General features: G+C 39.2%; 1 protein-coding gene across 1 annotated transcript in view; it reads left to right on the top strand.

The window, feature by feature from the left end:
* LOC113015973 (NACHT, LRR and PYD domains-containing protein 12-like) overlaps positions 1–17,553 on the top strand; it is a 748,422-nt gene that overhangs the window by 456,596 nt on the left and 274,273 nt on the right. The window lies entirely within an intron of this gene.

Below are 17,553 nucleotides of genomic sequence, written 5' to 3'. Positions count from 1 at the left end.
TATTTGCATTAATGAGTATTTGAACAGATCTACCTAATGAAGTTTTATATTTATGATGAAAATGCTTTGATGGTTCATACCTATGAAGTTACAGTATATCTGAAGAGCCTTAAAATATTTTTTTTACCATAGTAAACTTCAAAACAGACTTTATTATATGATATAGTTTTAAAAAAGGATAACAATTGACTTCAGCATAATATAAAATAATGTGTTTTCCCGATACCTGATTTTTAGCACTATGTATGCATTGGTCAACTTTCAGATCTATGAAGTTCAGCTCAGTTATCTATGTTTTCATTTTTAGTTTCCATTTGCATTTAGATGCACGGCCGATTCTCTGATGTGTGATCTGTTTCTACCTGTGCTGATGCTAGCAGGACTAAAGCTGATCAAGCAGCAGTAAATATGTGAAGCAAGGCTGAAGGATACACTCATAAAATGAACAGAATCATAAGAATATAACAGCACGAGCACTGCAAATGCAACTAAACCATGTTGACATCAAATGGTATGTTATTTGAAATCTATATGAAATAATGACACATCTATGTTTTCCAATTTATTTTATTTATTAATTTAATTTTTTCCACAGTTGTGTAAATCAGTCTGTCTGTGGACTGCCAGCCAACACATCCACAACACCAACAACTCAGACAGCACAAAGCCTTTTAAGTTGGCGAGGCGTGATAGCAAATGCAGCGCAGGTACATCCATCTGACCTGCAGCAGCATCGCAGACCACGCCCCCCTCCACACCACTCTTTCCTCATAGTTGCTCGCCATCGTTGCGCTCAGAGGGTAGAAGGTCCCGATCGAAGTGCACAGGTAACTTCCCTTCACATTTCACGACAATGATCCTGTTAGTGAGAAGCCTGCCTTCATACTGGCAGCTGGGTTTCCTGGCTCCCTGATGCTTTAGCTTACATTTAATTATGCGAAACGTTGCGGTACTATACGTCATGTCGCTATTTTCATCGTACCTCCCATCACCTCTACAAATGGATTTGACCTTTGCTGGAATGCTGAGGATGAATGTGTTGGTTTCCTTACAACTGTTGTCAATTTTGTAGATATTCCTATTTGATATTTCTGTGTTACACAGCTTTTCAGTCATCTTAGCATCTACATGCTGTCTTCTAAACTTTTCATAAGGTGTTTCTTCAGGTCGGTGCTCGCTTGGTTGAAAATTGTTCACTTTGGAAAATCCGGAAGCAAAGAGCAGCACGAGCATCGTGCAGACAAACAGTGTCTTCATCGTCTCCTGGAGAAGAAAACACATGGACATTTTTCCACATTAAGAATTTGGCAGATACATCCTTTTGGATCCTGAAGCTCAGTAAGTCGTCTTTGTGAGCTGCAAACACACACGACAAGAGGACTGATAGACCTTTTTCTTTAAATGAAAGAAGTAGTTTTATTTATAGTTTTCTTTTTTATTTATTTATAATCATGTATATTACTTTGTTCTCTGTTTATTTTTTATTTTTCAACTGTTAGGACGATTTCTAAATATCCTGAACAAGCCTGATCTGGACGGCTCCTGGAAGCAGATTCAGGCGTGATGATGTCATTTTCAACTGGAAAAAGAAGCTTTGAAAAGCTGAAGTAGTTTAAATGTTTAGATATTTAACCTTGTTGTATTACTTTATATTTTATATTCATCGTATTAAGACATCAAGATATTTGTTTTTGCCTTAAAATTTTGTGTTTTAATTTATACTTTTTGTTATTATTTTTTTTAATTTTGTCATTTTGCCTTTTTTACTTGATGTGATTTGGATAAATATATATTTATATCTACAGATATATTGAGAGAGTTTTTCTCTGGGTTTCACAAGCCCATTTTATAGATAAAAGTCCAGGTCATAATAGATCCGGTTCATTAAGAACAAAGTTTAAATCCGATTTAATATAAATGCCTTTCTGCACTCAGTTATTCTTTCCTGTCACATGTTTCAGTGTGCTCTGTAGTAACAATGACACACTGCAAAATAAAAATAATAAGACACTCACCTTTTTTTCCTTTACTAATGATGATGATTAACCTGCAGTGGTTCAGGTATAAGTTGGTTGTCTGGAACAGCAGGTGATGAAGATGTGGTGAAGGGTCTGTGGTTCATGTATATAGTGGGTTCATTACATAACTGGATAGGCAACATCTGACAGTCAGTTTAAATAAGATCTTGTTGTATTTGAACACAAATCAGCAAAAACAGGTCTCTCACCGTGCAAATATACAGCTTACGTAAGTTTAGTGTGCTCACCGAATGCAGTGTTTAGTGTAGCAGCAGAATTATGACAGTTTATGGAGATGTTCAACGTGAGCCTGCTGCCCAGCTTTAAAAGGAAAATCATTTTAAATGATACATAATAAGTTCTTACCAAAAGAGGAATGCAGACGGAGATGAGCAGAGATCTCTTCTGCAGTTCAGATGCTGCTGTGAGTTCTAGTTCACTTCTGTCACAGAGGAACAAAGTGTGTTTGGATCTGGACACTTTGATTTTTATACTTCTGATCAGCACCACCTCAAATAATCCTTTGCATCCACACCTACATCACTGGCCCACCACTTCTAGGAAACTTTAACACTTCCCTGCTTGTGACTCAGAAAGATAATGCAAATATGATGACCACTGACCACAAGAACCTGCATGTAGATGCAGCCTGTTTTTCCACATCTGGCTTTAGAAAAAAAATTAATGCACAAACAAATAGATTTAAAATAAAAAGATGTGTTGGTATATTTTGACCTTTCAAATAAACTATTAACACTTCTTTTTTCCCCTTTTTAAGTATAATTTTTGGCAAATAAAGTGAATGTTTTGACCATTTGCAGTTAAAATGTTGAACAATCTTTTTATTTTTGTTTTACTACCAGTTGGTTGTAATAATTTCATATGAGGGTTTAAATGGATGTATAACAAAACAAAGGATAAAAGTATATATAAAAGTATATTTAATGAAGCTGATCGAACAACAGTGCAATATGGCATGATGACAGTGTTTACAATTTTGGCAGGAGAACAAAAGATAAATATTATAAAATACAAGACATGAAAATCTCAGAGGTCAGGGGTCGGGGGCCCAGGAAGTCTGACCCGCAGATTCCAGGTCTGACTTCGAGTACATAAAATATCATCTTTCTTGTGGGGAAGGAGCCTGAGTTAGAGCAGGAAGTTACACCATATTGATATTGTTGGGGTAGCCTCAATGCCAGTGTTGGACTCTCCAGTTTCCTTGAAGGAGGTTTGACTTTGTGCCATCGTTGGCTGGACTCTGTGCTCATTGATATCCCCGTATCAGTGAGTTAAGACACCATGCATTTATTTTCTGTGTGGCACACAACAAGAAAACAAGCCAAGAGAGAACACATCAGCCTCCAATGACAGTTTATTAAAAGGTTTATTGGAGGTTATTTGTTGTGTTATTGAACCTGTGTGCTAATGAAAGAGTGTCCTTAATAAACGTACTCCATAAGGAAGTGTGTTCACAAGTGCACAGAACACATTAGGGCACAGGTCAATGATCGGTTTTACAATTGTATTGTCAGATCGATGGACACTTTCGGATACTTGGATATTCAGGTGATTAGAGGAGCAGAGATGATCAGCTGATCAGGATTTGGTGGTGTGTTGGATCAGGTGGTGGAGAGATACAGGACAGGCCTGACATACACAAACGTATAGTGAAGGTGCAGAGGCTCAGATCTGTGACATCGTCCCAGCTCAGTGTCCATATTTAGATGTAACAGTGCTATAGACTTTACCTGACAACTTGTATGAGTAATGTTTTCATCTCAGGCATGTCAATTTCATTTGTGAATATATTTTTAATACTTGTACAACAGATTTTTTTGAGTGTTAAATAGAAATTATATGCTGAAACTGAAGTGATGGGTCGCACTCTTTAGTTCACCCCTGCTCTCGAAACAATGTAGGTGGTCCAGTTAACATATTTACATTTTTTCATTTGCTGTTTCACTTGCAAAATATTTCCAGTGTGACATTTGATCAGGTCTTGTAAACCTTGTCGTTAACCAAGCAGTCACTCCCAGGCTGCTGTGCTGATCACCGGATCTTAACTTCATTGTCACAGTGCACTCAGAACAAAACAGCCATGCAGAGATATGAGTCACAGTGACATTAAAACTGATGAAGACCGTCGTCGTTAGAACCAGCAAACTGAACGAACTAAAAAAGATCATCTAAATTCAACTGGTCTAAAATATCAGGATCTCAGTGTTAAGTCCATATTTTTGAAGTAGAAGCTTTTACTGGTTTTACTTAAGAAAAAGAAATAATAAGGAATTGTTTTGGAATTTGTCCAGGTTAACAGATGAAATCATGTTCAGTGCTTTGTCCTGTCAGTAAACACAGATTCTTTATTTGCACTGAATGGGACAGCATATAATTTCACTGCTTTTGGCGTAATGACAATAAAAGATAGTTTCAAAGTCTGACCTGCAAAGCCCGTCCACCCAGTGTCCTCCTCAGTCATGCTGGTTGCATGATTGCTGTAGAAGTGCTAAACTACTGTGACCTGATTAATTGAACTGAGCTCACACTGCAATAACTAATCAGTGAGGTGGTAGTTTAAGTACTTCATTACCAAAATGTATAAATGAAGTACATCAGAAGATGTTGGGGAAGAAGGACTTCACCGGGTGGGCCTGGACCCCCGAGGCCTGTCCCTGTGCCGACCTCGTCTGAGTCTAATAGTTTAATAGATTCAGTTTAATTTAATGTTAAGTTGAACTGGAGTTAACCAGAATCCTTTACTCTTCCAACTCCTCTACTTTGTCTAACAGTTAGCTTAGCTTAGCCTAGCCAAGTTTTCTTTGCAAAATTGCTAATTGCATGGTTTCAAATTGCAGTTTTGATTTTAAGTGGACTAATTGTTCAGACCTGCTCTGGGGCCTGTCTGAAGTATTAAATTGACATATATTTGTCTCAACACCTACGCAGGAGAACTTTTTTGTAAGTGTGAAATGGAAAATAGAAGAAGAAGTAGAGATGTGGGTGTTCCTATTTACATGTTTTTATTTTCTGTTTCTTTAGCCAAACATGTTATTTGATCAGAGCACCTGCCTGTACACCTGCTGTTAACCAAGCAGTTATTTTCAAGCTGCTACACTGATCACAAAGTCAGGACATATGAATGACAGGAAGTGTCCAGTGTCACGTACCGATATTAATGACAACAATGATGGGTCAAAGCAACATATGATGAACATTTATTACGATATCCTGATAAATGTAATGCAGCGGGATAACTTCTACAGTTATTATGTTAGTGATGATGCCTCTTTGCTTTTCATTTATTCACAGCTTTGTGGCGTACGATGGAGTGTCAGGGCCACATTAAGATGATAACCTGCCACGGCTGCAGTACCCTCTACAACACGGCTTGTGTCGATGATTTAGTGAAGCAAACTGATCAGCTGTCTCATTGTGTCTTTTGTGTGTTTGGTTTTGTGTTTTCAATGAACTGAAAGCCCTCTTTAATGCACGAGGGTGTGACCATCCACATTCTCTCATCTGTCCAGTGTCAGCCATTCATTTTGTGCAAATGGTCAAGTCTTCCAAGTGTGCGTGCTTTTCCTTCTGACCAGATGCAGCTTTTTGCACCATAACTTTATTGTCCTGATACTGATCCCCACACTGTGTATGTGCACTAAAACAGCAATCATTTCACTGCTCAGGTTACAAAATGTCATAAGATGCTGCATGGCCGTACAAGATAGACTTTGGTTAGCAACAACTCTCTGAGGCCTCAACTGTGAAGCAGAACGCTGTCTTATCCGGCTAACTTCAAGAGCCAAGTTATCCTTTGAACCTAATCTGCTCCAAAGCAATTTATGTTCCAAATGTGAGATCACCAGGTACAAAATCACCACCTACTAACCAGTAAGACCAAAAAAGAACAAAATAAATAAAATCCCCGATCCTGGAAGGTCCCTCAGACCGCTGTGTGCAGAGAGTAGGAGGGTGTAATATTTTTCAGCAGAGTCTGACGTCTTTGTCTTTCCATGATTAGCAACGATAATGAACATAGATTCTCTACAACTTTACTGTTTTGGAAGTATTAATTTATGATCCTAAAGCAGGACACCTGCACTGTAATTAATGACCTCACATCACATGTTTAAATTATGCTTTTACATTTAACCTTTTAATCAGACCAACAACAAGCTCATACTCAATTTTAGCAGCAGTCATTGTGACACTGATGATAAAACTTGTGTAAAATTGCAAAACTGTAAAAAGAAATTTTAAAAAAAAGCATTTTTGTAGCTCAATGTTGAAATTACAGGTAACTTCACTGGTTGGCTGTTTCACCTGTAACACTTCAAAATAACATGCTAAGGTTTAATAGGTTATAAGGAATATCCTCTGAGCCCTGAGCAGTGTTGTGCTAATAAGAGACGTTTTGTGTGTGCAGTGAACCAGTAAGTTTTGTATTTCATAATTTATTGAGTTTCTATGATCCTTTCTGACCTGCGTTAATGAAGCAGTCATTAGAGCACCATGTCCGCTAGAATAGTTCTGTAGTTTGATGCTTGAGTCGTTGCAGACTTGTTGAAACTCCCTCACCCGTCAAAGCAGCGTCTTTGTTATTCGCGTCCAGCAGATGGCAGTGTTTCACTGTCTGACGGCTGTCTGAAGCTTCAGCTGGATTATCCGTTTGCTATGTTTGCCATGTTACAGTGGGGAGGAAAAACTCCTTTTTAACAGGAATATCTAGACATGAGTGATTACTGCAGTGGGGCACTATCTGTGCTATCTATAAGAAATGTTAGCAACAATAAAACTCTGAGGATCAGGGCTCCATTTCACTCCAGTGTTCAGTGGCATTTTAAAAGAGTGAATACCGACGCTGAATGTCTTTGTAAAGCAAAAGCACTTTGTTAGCCTTTACAGAGCAAAGCTATGGATCAATGTGCAGTGAAGAAAAATCGAGGTGGCCAGTCTGTCCTTTCCTAACCAATCACAGAGCTCCTTACATTGCACCATGTGGCTAATTTGCGTTTTACTGATATTGCTGGGCTGCTGTCAATCATTTTGTCTTTATATTACAACAGAGCATTGACCTTTAACCTGTTTAATTCATACTGAGTATTTAAAAAAATGTATTGTCATAATAAATTCTGCCTCACTGAAACACCATTTTGCATTAGCCTCTATCACCTGACTTGTCACTGATGATATCACTGCATGAGCAGGCGAGCGGTAGCGGCGGGGGGGTGTAGGTGAAGCTCGTGAAGAACAAAATTCTGTACGAGCGGACGCAGTGAGTCCAATAACCAGGGGTAACTGGAAATAAGGTGTTGTAGGTTGGCTTCCACAGTGTAAAGAGACACTTCTCCCTCATGCTCTAACAGCTGGTAAATCAATTTAGAAGCAGAGTCGATAACGGCCTCCTGAAGCTCCCTAGGTGGGGTGACTGCCGCTGGATCCATATCTGGCTGGTCCGTACTGTCACGGCGGGTGAGGAGAGCCGTGTGAAAATAATAAATGAGGATCCAATCGCAGGCAGTAGTGGAGAAGTGAAGGTGGTTTATTGAACACAAAAATAAATATGGACAAACAGCAAATGGAGCACGAACTAAACTAGACTGGAAACAACTAAACTACAGAGCACAAACCTGGACAAGAACGAGCAGAGGAGATGGACAGCAGGGAGAATACACGGGTGAGACATGGTGGACACACAGACGGACCAGCAACTACAATGACAGAGGACACGACTTAAATACACAGAGAAACACAGGGGAATTACACACAGGTGGTGGACACAGCTGGGAATAATCACCAAGACGAGACAGAGGTCAAACTGAACACACTCACATGAGACGCAGACCTTCACAATAAAACAGGAACAAGAAACCATCACACTAAGACGCAGACTCGACATAGAGAGAGAGACAGAAAATGACACATGGAACTAAACTAAACCTGCAAAAACATGACAACTCAAAATACTGGGTCAAACTGACCCAGAACCGTGACAGACTTTCTATAATGTTTTGCTTGAGCATGTCCTGCTTTTCTGTAATGTTATTTCTACAGTTTTAGCAGTTCTTCTCGAGGGAAAGAGAAAGATGTAAAAATCTTATACGTTATATATGTTAAATAACATGTGTAGTGCTCACATGTAATGCAGATGTTAGCTTTGATCTAACCAATAAATCCTGATTGGATGTTGTTAGCGTTAGCACTTGTGTTTGCTTCCCTGCTGTACAACAGCATTACCAAAATACAACTGAAGAAACAAACTCAGTTATGAAAAGTTTGTGTTCAGTTTGCAGTCGCTGAAAATAATTACACCTTTGGGAATGACATGGAAATGCTCCCACACTAAAGATTGGGTTTTGTTTTGGGGATTTTCCATCTTAATTTATCTGTCTTATTTGGCTACATCTACGACACTGCTATGCTCTCTCTTGCCTATGTTTTCGTGGCTGCTGCTATCTGTATTTTAATATATATATATATATGCAATGAAAATTCCCGTCTCGCCCCTCCCGGCAGTCTGTATACTTTAAGCTCGGGTAGTTTTTACACAGGATACGGGAGGATTATTGAGAAGAACCTAAGCAAACACGTGACAAGTTTTCAACAGGAATGAATGACAGTAAAAATGTTACCTCACAGATCGTTTTCATGCCATCAGTAATGAGCTGGTTTCAGCTGGACTGGACACACTCAAATGGCAAAGAAGGTTGTGTAGCCTTTGCAGAGAAGATGAAATGCATTCATGTAAATCAAAATGCATCTTTTAATTGAGGTAGAGGTTTGTCAGAGATATTATTCTCATAATGTACCTTTGTCCCAGCTGATTACCTTCATTAAACAGCAGGTTGCAAAAACCTCTTGTGTACCTCTTTTCAACCACTGGGAGGCGCTACAGCTTCATTCCTTTCACACTAAGGCAGCGGTAGGGAACTCCAGGCTTCGAGGGCCGGTGTCCCTGCAGGTTTTAGACGTTCCCTACCCCTGCACTAAGGCCTTTGAAATCTTCATTAACACTGAGCTTGAAATTTCTATCAGTCGAATGCAAAGGAGTCCTGTGGTTGTAGGACAGAGGTAGGGAACGTTAATCTGTCATCATTTAGATTATATGACAACAACCTTCAAATCTGAAGTCTCAGAAATCTGCTTCATGTACAAGTTCCTCCAATAATCAGGGCTAATATCACCAAATTGTACATAAACAGACTTTTACATGTTAAATATTTCTCAAATATGGGGAAAAAAACAATATAAAATACTATATTATTAACAAAATATCTTAAGATACAGCTACAAATTGCTTGAAACATTTGCAATGAAATATATAAAACAGCTTTATTGTCAGTGAGGACAAAGTTATAGTGATGCTGTGCTGGAGTGTTCAAAAGAAGACAGAGACATGAAGTATAAATATTGTATAATATTAAATATAAGAAAGAACAAAGTTATAAAAACATTAATAATTGAAATCTGCAACAATATTCACATAAAGTGTAAAATACAGAGTTAACTGTTTAATAGGTAAAGTTTAGGTCTTGCAGTCGAACAATGATCCCAAACACAGCAGCAAATCTACAGCAGAATAGCTGAAAAGCAAAGTCCAGACCTCAACCTGGGACATTCAGAGAGCTGTGCTTAAATAAATGCCCACAAAGCTCAAAGAACTGAAGCAACGTTGTAATGAAGAGTGGGCCAACATTCCTCCACAACAATATGAGAGACTGATAAAGTCAAGCAGAAAACAATTAGCTCACATTTGTGCTGCTAGAAGTGTTTCTAGTTATTCACAGGACTGTAGTTTGAATTTAAAGAAATGTGAAAGTGCACTGAAATTAACATAAAGTTATTGCAATTTTTAAAAAAAATCAAGAAATCTAAGAGGAAGAAACAATGTAAACCACACAATTGTTTTCCTTATATTCTCCACACGGCAATGCACATAACAGACATAAAATATTTGCATTTATCAATAGAAAATATACAATTTTTCCATAGTCATAGCCAGGCCCGATTACTGCCAAACCTGTGCTGAATCAATCACTTAAACAGGACCTGTCTGACAAAGTAGAGTAGACCAAAAGATCCTCAAAAACTACACATCATGGCGCAATCCAAGGAAATTCAGAAGCAAATAAGAAACAAAGTAATTGAGATCTCTCAGTCTGGAGATGCAACGTCAAGATGAACAGAATCCAGTTTCTGGGATCCTGAAGGAGAATGTCTGGCCATCTGTTCACGACCACAAGCTGAAGTGCACTTGATCCAAAGCACACCAACAAGTCCACCTCTAAGCAGCTTAAGTAAAACAAAAGAAAGACTTTGGAATGGCTTAGCCAAAGTTCATACGTGAATCTGATTGAGGTGCTGAGACCTTGGAAAGGTGGTTCATACTCAAAACCCCTCCAGTGTGGCTGAAGTACAACAATTTTGCAAAGATGAGTGGGCAGAAATTCTTCCAGCACCTCGTAAAGGACTCATTGCCAGTTATCCCAAACGCTTTATTGCAGATGTTTCTACTCAGGGTGGCCCAACCAGTTATTAGGTTTAGGGGGCAATCACTTTTTCCACACAGGGCCATAATAATGGCCGCCTTAATAATAAATGCCTTGATTTAGGAACTACTTTTAATGTTTACTTGTGCTATTTTGCAAAAAATAAAATCTCTGCAAAAACATCAAAACTGCTGACCGTCTGACCTCAATATGAAATTATTAATCTTTTGACCAAAAACATTTAGATTTGTAAAAATAAAGAAACCATAGAGGAACAAACAATGTTGTTTGCTACGTTCTAACATGGCAATCTAAATAACAGTAATGCAAACATATATATTTATCAATAAAAACAGATCGCCTTTTCACTGTTACAAAAGTCAAGTACATCAATGTTTGTTCAGCTTTCATAAATGTAAGTTTGTAAGTACATAGTAAATTTTTTGGTCCAACTTCTTTTAATACATGCAACACATTTCAGAACATTTGGGACAGAGACAACAAAAGACTGGAAATACTTCGTAAAAATCTGGTGAAACACTTTAAAGCCAGTGGGATTAAATGGGAGACATAAAATTTAATACTAGACAAAGACCGATTGAATCATGAAGCAAAGAATTAATAACTAAATCACAAGTAGAAAATGTTATGCAGATATTATTGGATAGATTTTGGTGTAGAAAAAAATGACAAGAAATGAAAAATGAAAGTTATCTGGTCTTTTTCTTTAAAGAGTAGCCTACTGCAGAGCAGCAACACTGACAAAGACCATCATCACCAATACTGCAGCTAATACAATGATCCAGGAGGAAACTTGAAAAAGCAGGAAAAATGTGACACTGATCAAAATGAATACATCAATTATTGATCAAAGAGAAAATGCATACTACCACAATGCATTGTTATTGCATCTCAGTTTCTCACCATCACTGATAATCTGACGTCTGCTGGACCTCAGGAATCGTCTCCATCACCTCTCTGTGAGGAGCAGAGAGCACTCGTGCTGCACATCCCACCTGTGTGCTGTGTTTACGTGAACCTGAGAGCACAGCTGTAGTGGTGACAGTGAATGTAGCGTTGGTGTTGGACACACTGACAGTGTTGTACTGTGAGAAGCTGAGGTGTTGTTGTGAGAGTGTTACAGTGGGAGCAGGTCGACCAGTGGCTGAACAGGAGTCAAACTCTTCAGCAGAGTTTGACTCTCTGACACCAACAACAGGTTCATGCAGCTCTGTGAAGGATCAGGAGATATTGCAAGGAATATGTTGTTGAAAGGAAATCAGTTTCTAGCACATTTAAACACATTAATGCAAAAGTTCTTACCATAGACTTGGAAGCAGGTTCTACCAGTGAAGGAGCCTTCAGGATAAGTGTTAAACAGACAGTGATAGCATCCTTCATCCTGCTCCGTCACATTCCTGATGACTATGGAGCAGTTCTGTAGTCCAGTGTATTTAAACTTGACTTTATCGTTAAAGCCATCATTCACTCTCTGACCATAGTACTTGCTGTAGGTGGCAACATTTGTCTCCACATCACGTGAGATTTTCTGCCATGTGACCTGAAGGACGTCTTTAGTGTCCAAGAGCTGACAGCTGAATTCAGCATCTTCTCCCACTGCTGCCAGCACAGTCTGCTGTGTTTGGACCACTGCTGTTAGAGCTGCATGGAGAATAACATGAGTTAGAGATGTGGAACTGAGAGGTATTGATGGGAAGGATTAAACAATCATTCGGGTCATGGAGTAGTCTGTGTTTTAGGCTCAAACAAATTGACATATGGGTACCACTTAAATGTGATGTAGACTATAAATATAAACCTGACACTCATTGTTTCATACTGTATGTTTCAGGTACATTTTCTTTCATCTATAAAAAAAAAGTAAGACAATTCAGTTAGCTACCAACTAAACAAAGAAAGTCAGATAGATGTACAGATCGTGTCTATATTGGTTCTGTTGGTCCATGACCAATTCTGGAGGTCTGTACTGCATTTGAACTTTTTCAACAATTTGGAGGTCCAACCATGATTTAAGCTGGACATCAATATGGCGTTCAACATTAGAACCTTGGACTTGATGTATATTTTTTGGACATCATGTAGATATCTATGACAAGTGCAGGGAATTTAAAGGTTTAATTGAGGTCATATTTTTTATTTACAAAATATCAATATTGGGGCTACAAAACAATCCCTTCAGTGGACCAAAAATGAATTATAAAACCCATCACTTCAACATAACCAATACCAGGACTGGTATTGACTGGTAACTCGTGCTACTGTAGAAATTCCCATTGATTTTCTACATTTTCCCAGAGGCCTCCCCTTCTGTGGATTATCATCATCATCATCATCATCATCGTTTATTTGTATAGCACTTTAAGAACACACCAGGCAGACCAAAGTGCTGAACAACACAGATCAAAACAACAACCAAATTAAAAATACCATAAAATCATTACAAACAATAAAATAAATAAGAAGGTGTCAGTTTCCTACAGAGTTAAAAGCCAGGGAATAAAAATAGGTTTTCAATCTGGACTTAAAGACCTGCACTGATGACGCTTGTCTAATTTGGAGGGGAAGGTTATTCCAGAGCATCGGAGCCGCAATTGAAAAGGCACGGTCTCCTCTGCATTTCAGCCGCGACTTAGGGACCGACAGCAGCAGCTGCTCAGCTGAACGGAGCGAGCGAGGAGGAACATGTGACTTCAGCAAGTCAGTTAAGTACACAGGAGCCAGACCATTTAAAGATTTAAAAACCAATAAAAGGACCTTAAAACGAACCCTAAAATCAATGGGAAGCCAATGCAAGGAAGCCAGAACCGGAGTGATGTGATCGAATTTCCTACTACCGGTTAAAAATCGCGCCGCCGCGTTTTGCACTAACTGCAGGCGTGACAAGGTGCCCGACCCGACCCCTATTAAAAGGGAATTACAATAGTCCAGACGTGAGGTGATAAAAGCATGAATAAGAGTTTCCAAATTGGGTTTGGAAAGGAAAGGCTTAACCTTCGACAGGCGTCTGAGGTGATAAAAAGCTGATTTTACCACCCCACTTACATGACCTTCAAAAGTAAGCGCAGAATCAAGTTTAACACCAAGATTAGTGACTGAACTTTTCAGATGAGAGGTCAAATCACCAAAATCAACATCTGGAGAATCAGTAGAACGATGCGGGCCATATAAAATTGCTTCCGTTTTGCGACCATTAAAATTCAAAAAATTATTTGCCATCCATAATTTAATATCGCTAAGACAGTCAAGCAGTGATTGACATGGGGAGGTATCCAAATGACTAAAAGGTAAGTAAAGCTGACAGTCATCGGCATACAAATGAAATGACACTCCGTGTTTACGAAAAATCGCACCAAGGGGGAGTAAATACAGCGAGAAAAGTAATGGCCCAAGGATAGATCCCTGGGGCACACCCCAAAGCAGAGGGGCCACAGAGGAAGCGGCCAACCCCAGCTTGACACAAAAACTCCTTTCGGAAAGATATGATTTTATCCATGACAATGCCAGATCAGAAATTCCCACACAGTGATGTAAGCGGGAGATCAGCAGGTCGTGGTCCACTGTATCAAATGCAGCTGTCATATCCAATAAGACAAGCACAGCATATTTACCACGATCAGTAGCAACAAGAATGTCATTCATAACTTTAACAAGAGCTGTCTCCGTACTGTGAAAGGGCTTAAAACCAGATTGGAAAATTTCAGACAATTGCGAGTCGCTCAAATAATCCAACAGTTGGGTATGTACAATCCTCTCCAAGATCTTGCTTAAAAAGGGAAGTTTGGAGATAGGTCTAAAATTTGACATAGTAGAACTATCAAGGCCAGGTTTCTTAAGTAAGGGGTGTATGACTGCATGTTTAAACCCACTAGGAACTTGACCGGTTAACAGACTAGTATTGATAATTTTCAGGATATAAGGTCCAAGGATGGGAAATACTTTTTGGAGAAAGCGGGGAGTAACAACATCATTTGGGGAGCCACAGGGCTTAGCATGTAGCACCAACTCCTCTAAGTCACGCAGAGAAATCGGTGCAAAAGCAGGGAATAAGCTTGAGCAAGGAGAATGCATAGCCGGATCAACAATAGGTGGAATCAGAGGCCTCAGGCTAGCAATTTTGTCCACAAAAAAGGTGATAAACTTATTGCACATAGCCTCAGAGGACGGCAAAAGGTTGTAACCCTCCAAGTTAAGTACAGAATTAATCGTATTGTATAAAACACGAGGGTTATGAGAGTTGGCCGAAATAAGTTGAGAAAAGTAGGAGTGTTTATCGGCCTTAACTGCCCTCTGATAAGTTTTCCAACTAATCTTTAGGGCTTCCAGGGAGACATGCAATCTGTCTTTTTTCCACTGTCTTTCACATTTCCTACATTGTCTTCTAATAGCTCGGGTATGATCTGTTAACCAAGGATTAGTCTTTGATTTACATTTTCTTACTCTCAAAGGGGCAACAACATCAAGCACAGATTTACAAGCAAAATCAAAATACAAAAGTAGGTCATCTGCAGTGGGCAACTCAGGGGCATAAGACATTAATTTGTCAAACAGTATAGAAAACCGTTCGGCAGAATCAGAGCCAAAGGCACGATAACATCGAGCAGGTGCAGTCTGATTTGCAAAAGCGTTAGAAGGAGCAATATCAAATAAGATAGGCATATGATCAGAAAATACTGCATCTTCAACCCGTACATTGCAAACAGATAAACCATGAGATAAAACTAAGTCCAGTGTGTGACCACGTTCTTGAGTGGCACCACTAACAAATTGGACAAAATTAAAAGAGTTCACTAAGTCCAGAAAGTCCTTGGCCAGGGGCTTCCCCGGACAGCAAACGTGAATATTAAAATCACCAAGCAGGAGGATCTGGTCATATCGTGATGCACAATCTGCAAGAAACTCGGAGAACTCTGATAAGAACACCTTGTTATATTTCGGCGGGCGATAAACAATCGCACATAACAACGAAGGCGAGTGGCCCAGTTTACATAAACAGAGTTCAAAGCTGGTGTAGCGAGACGAAGGGAAAAGCTGCTTCAAGTCCAAGTGAGCCTTAAAAACAACAGCAAGCCCTCCTCCGCGACCAGAAGCTCTCGGAACATTAAAAAAGGTACAGTCAGCGGGTACTAGTTCAATGAAAGCGCTTAACTCACCGGGAGATATCCAGGTTTCAGTCAAGAAGAGTAAATCCAGAACACGAGAGAGAAAAAAATCCTTCAATATGAAGGTCTTGTTGACCACCGACCTGGTATTTATTAGACCCAGCCTGAGAGGGACTGGGTCCAAAACTTCCGAGGTATTAGCAACCAGATCCACCGGTCGAAGATTTTTCTTGTCAACTCCGCGCCAGCGCATATGCCGTAGAGGAGAGAGTTTTGCTGGACCATTTTCGAAAGACCCAACAACAGGAACCAGCCAGGAGTCCACCGGATCCAAGGCACGCAATGGCACCAATAGTTGCCGACAAAAGCGGCGGATGCAGCGGAGCTCATGGGGAAAATGAGCAATCCAGGATTTCAGCTTCACAAGACGACCTCCACGGTTACCCCGTCTCCTACGTCGCTTCCGCAGATCCGGTGACGGTGGTAGGGAACGCCAGTACGGTGGTATTGGTGACGGTGGTAGGGAACGCCAGTACGGTGGTATTGGTTCCAGATAGGGAGGAAAAAAGCCTTGGTTGTCATATTCAGGCCGGTCAGACATCCGGATGGATAAACCTATTTCCAATAATGTCTGGCGATCATAGGAAAAAGTACAACACACATGTAACACAAAGTTAACTAAAAACAATAAAACAAAACAAATAAAGGAGAGCGATAGACGGCGGATTACTAGTATGTCATTTATTAATTTGTGCCTCAGTTATTTCAGATCAGTTATTTCACTGGGGAAGCCCTATATTGCCCACTTCCTAATTTCAGCACAGTTTGATCTTTCTCTTTAGCATGTATGTAACTTTGGTTTGTTGAGATTTTGGCATTACTTCTGTCATAAACATTCTCTCTCAGACATAACTGACTAAGATTTCTGTGGTTACCCAGAACATTTTAATAGACTTTTTGTAATCAATCAGGTCTTCAACCCCTTCTTTTTAAAATAGTGTATAAACCGTATGTATGTGTGAAAGACTGTTAATGTTTTGATAAATTGTTTATTTTAGAACAATTGGTGAGTGTGTTTAGCCACTTCACACTACTACACTTTGCTCTAAACTACATTCCTTCTCTGAACAGTATATATGTGAATGGACTGACGGATCTTTTCATTTCAAATGTTAAATAATTGTCAGTAAACTACTTATGACCTGAACTCCATCTCTGTCTAATGGAAATGAGTGCCTTCTTGTTTTTAACTACATTGGGGTTGTGAAACGTCTTTTACATTGTAGGCCACATACAACCCAATTTTTGTTAATTTACCAACCATACATACATAACACACAAACATGTGGTTTATCTATTGCTTTCATCGTAATATGAATAGGCATGGGGCAACCTTTAACAAAACAGTCTAAAGCTGTTTTCACACAGCTCTCAAAACAGTCTCATTAATCTGAATGATGAACAACTCATGACACAGAAAGTTGATTTTGTTCTTTTTTATTAGGCTGAGTGTTCAGTGGGAGAAACGTTTTGTCACTCATTCAAACAAAATCTAAACTCTTCAGTAATTGTATCTCCCTCTAATTCTGTCTAAAGACAATCTCTTTGTCACTTCAGAGAAAAGTTCTCACATTTTAGGATCAATTTTTAATTATTACGAGTGAAGGTTCTTGTTTTCTTTTTTTTTTCTCTTGTCACAATAAATAACTTTAAAAAACAAAAACAACAATACGGAATAAAACTTACCTTTTGAAAAGGCCATAAAAAGAAAAAACAAACACAGAATCCCACAGTCTGACATGGTGCACGTCTCTGTGTCCCCACTGGCTATTGTACCACGTATTGAAACAACGTCGTACAATAGCCAAATTATTGAAAACTCAAATGTCCCCGAAGGAAGGAAGAATCTCCCTTCCTTGTGGGACA

Source organism: Astatotilapia calliptera, chromosome 3, assembly GCF_964374335.1.
Source record: "Astatotilapia calliptera chromosome 3, fAstCal68.1, whole genome shotgun sequence".
NCBI lineage: Eukaryota > Metazoa > Chordata > Actinopteri > Cichliformes > Cichlidae > Astatotilapia > Astatotilapia calliptera.
Note: the sequence above shows the minus strand (reverse complement) of the source record. Positions and strands in the feature narration are given on the sequence as shown.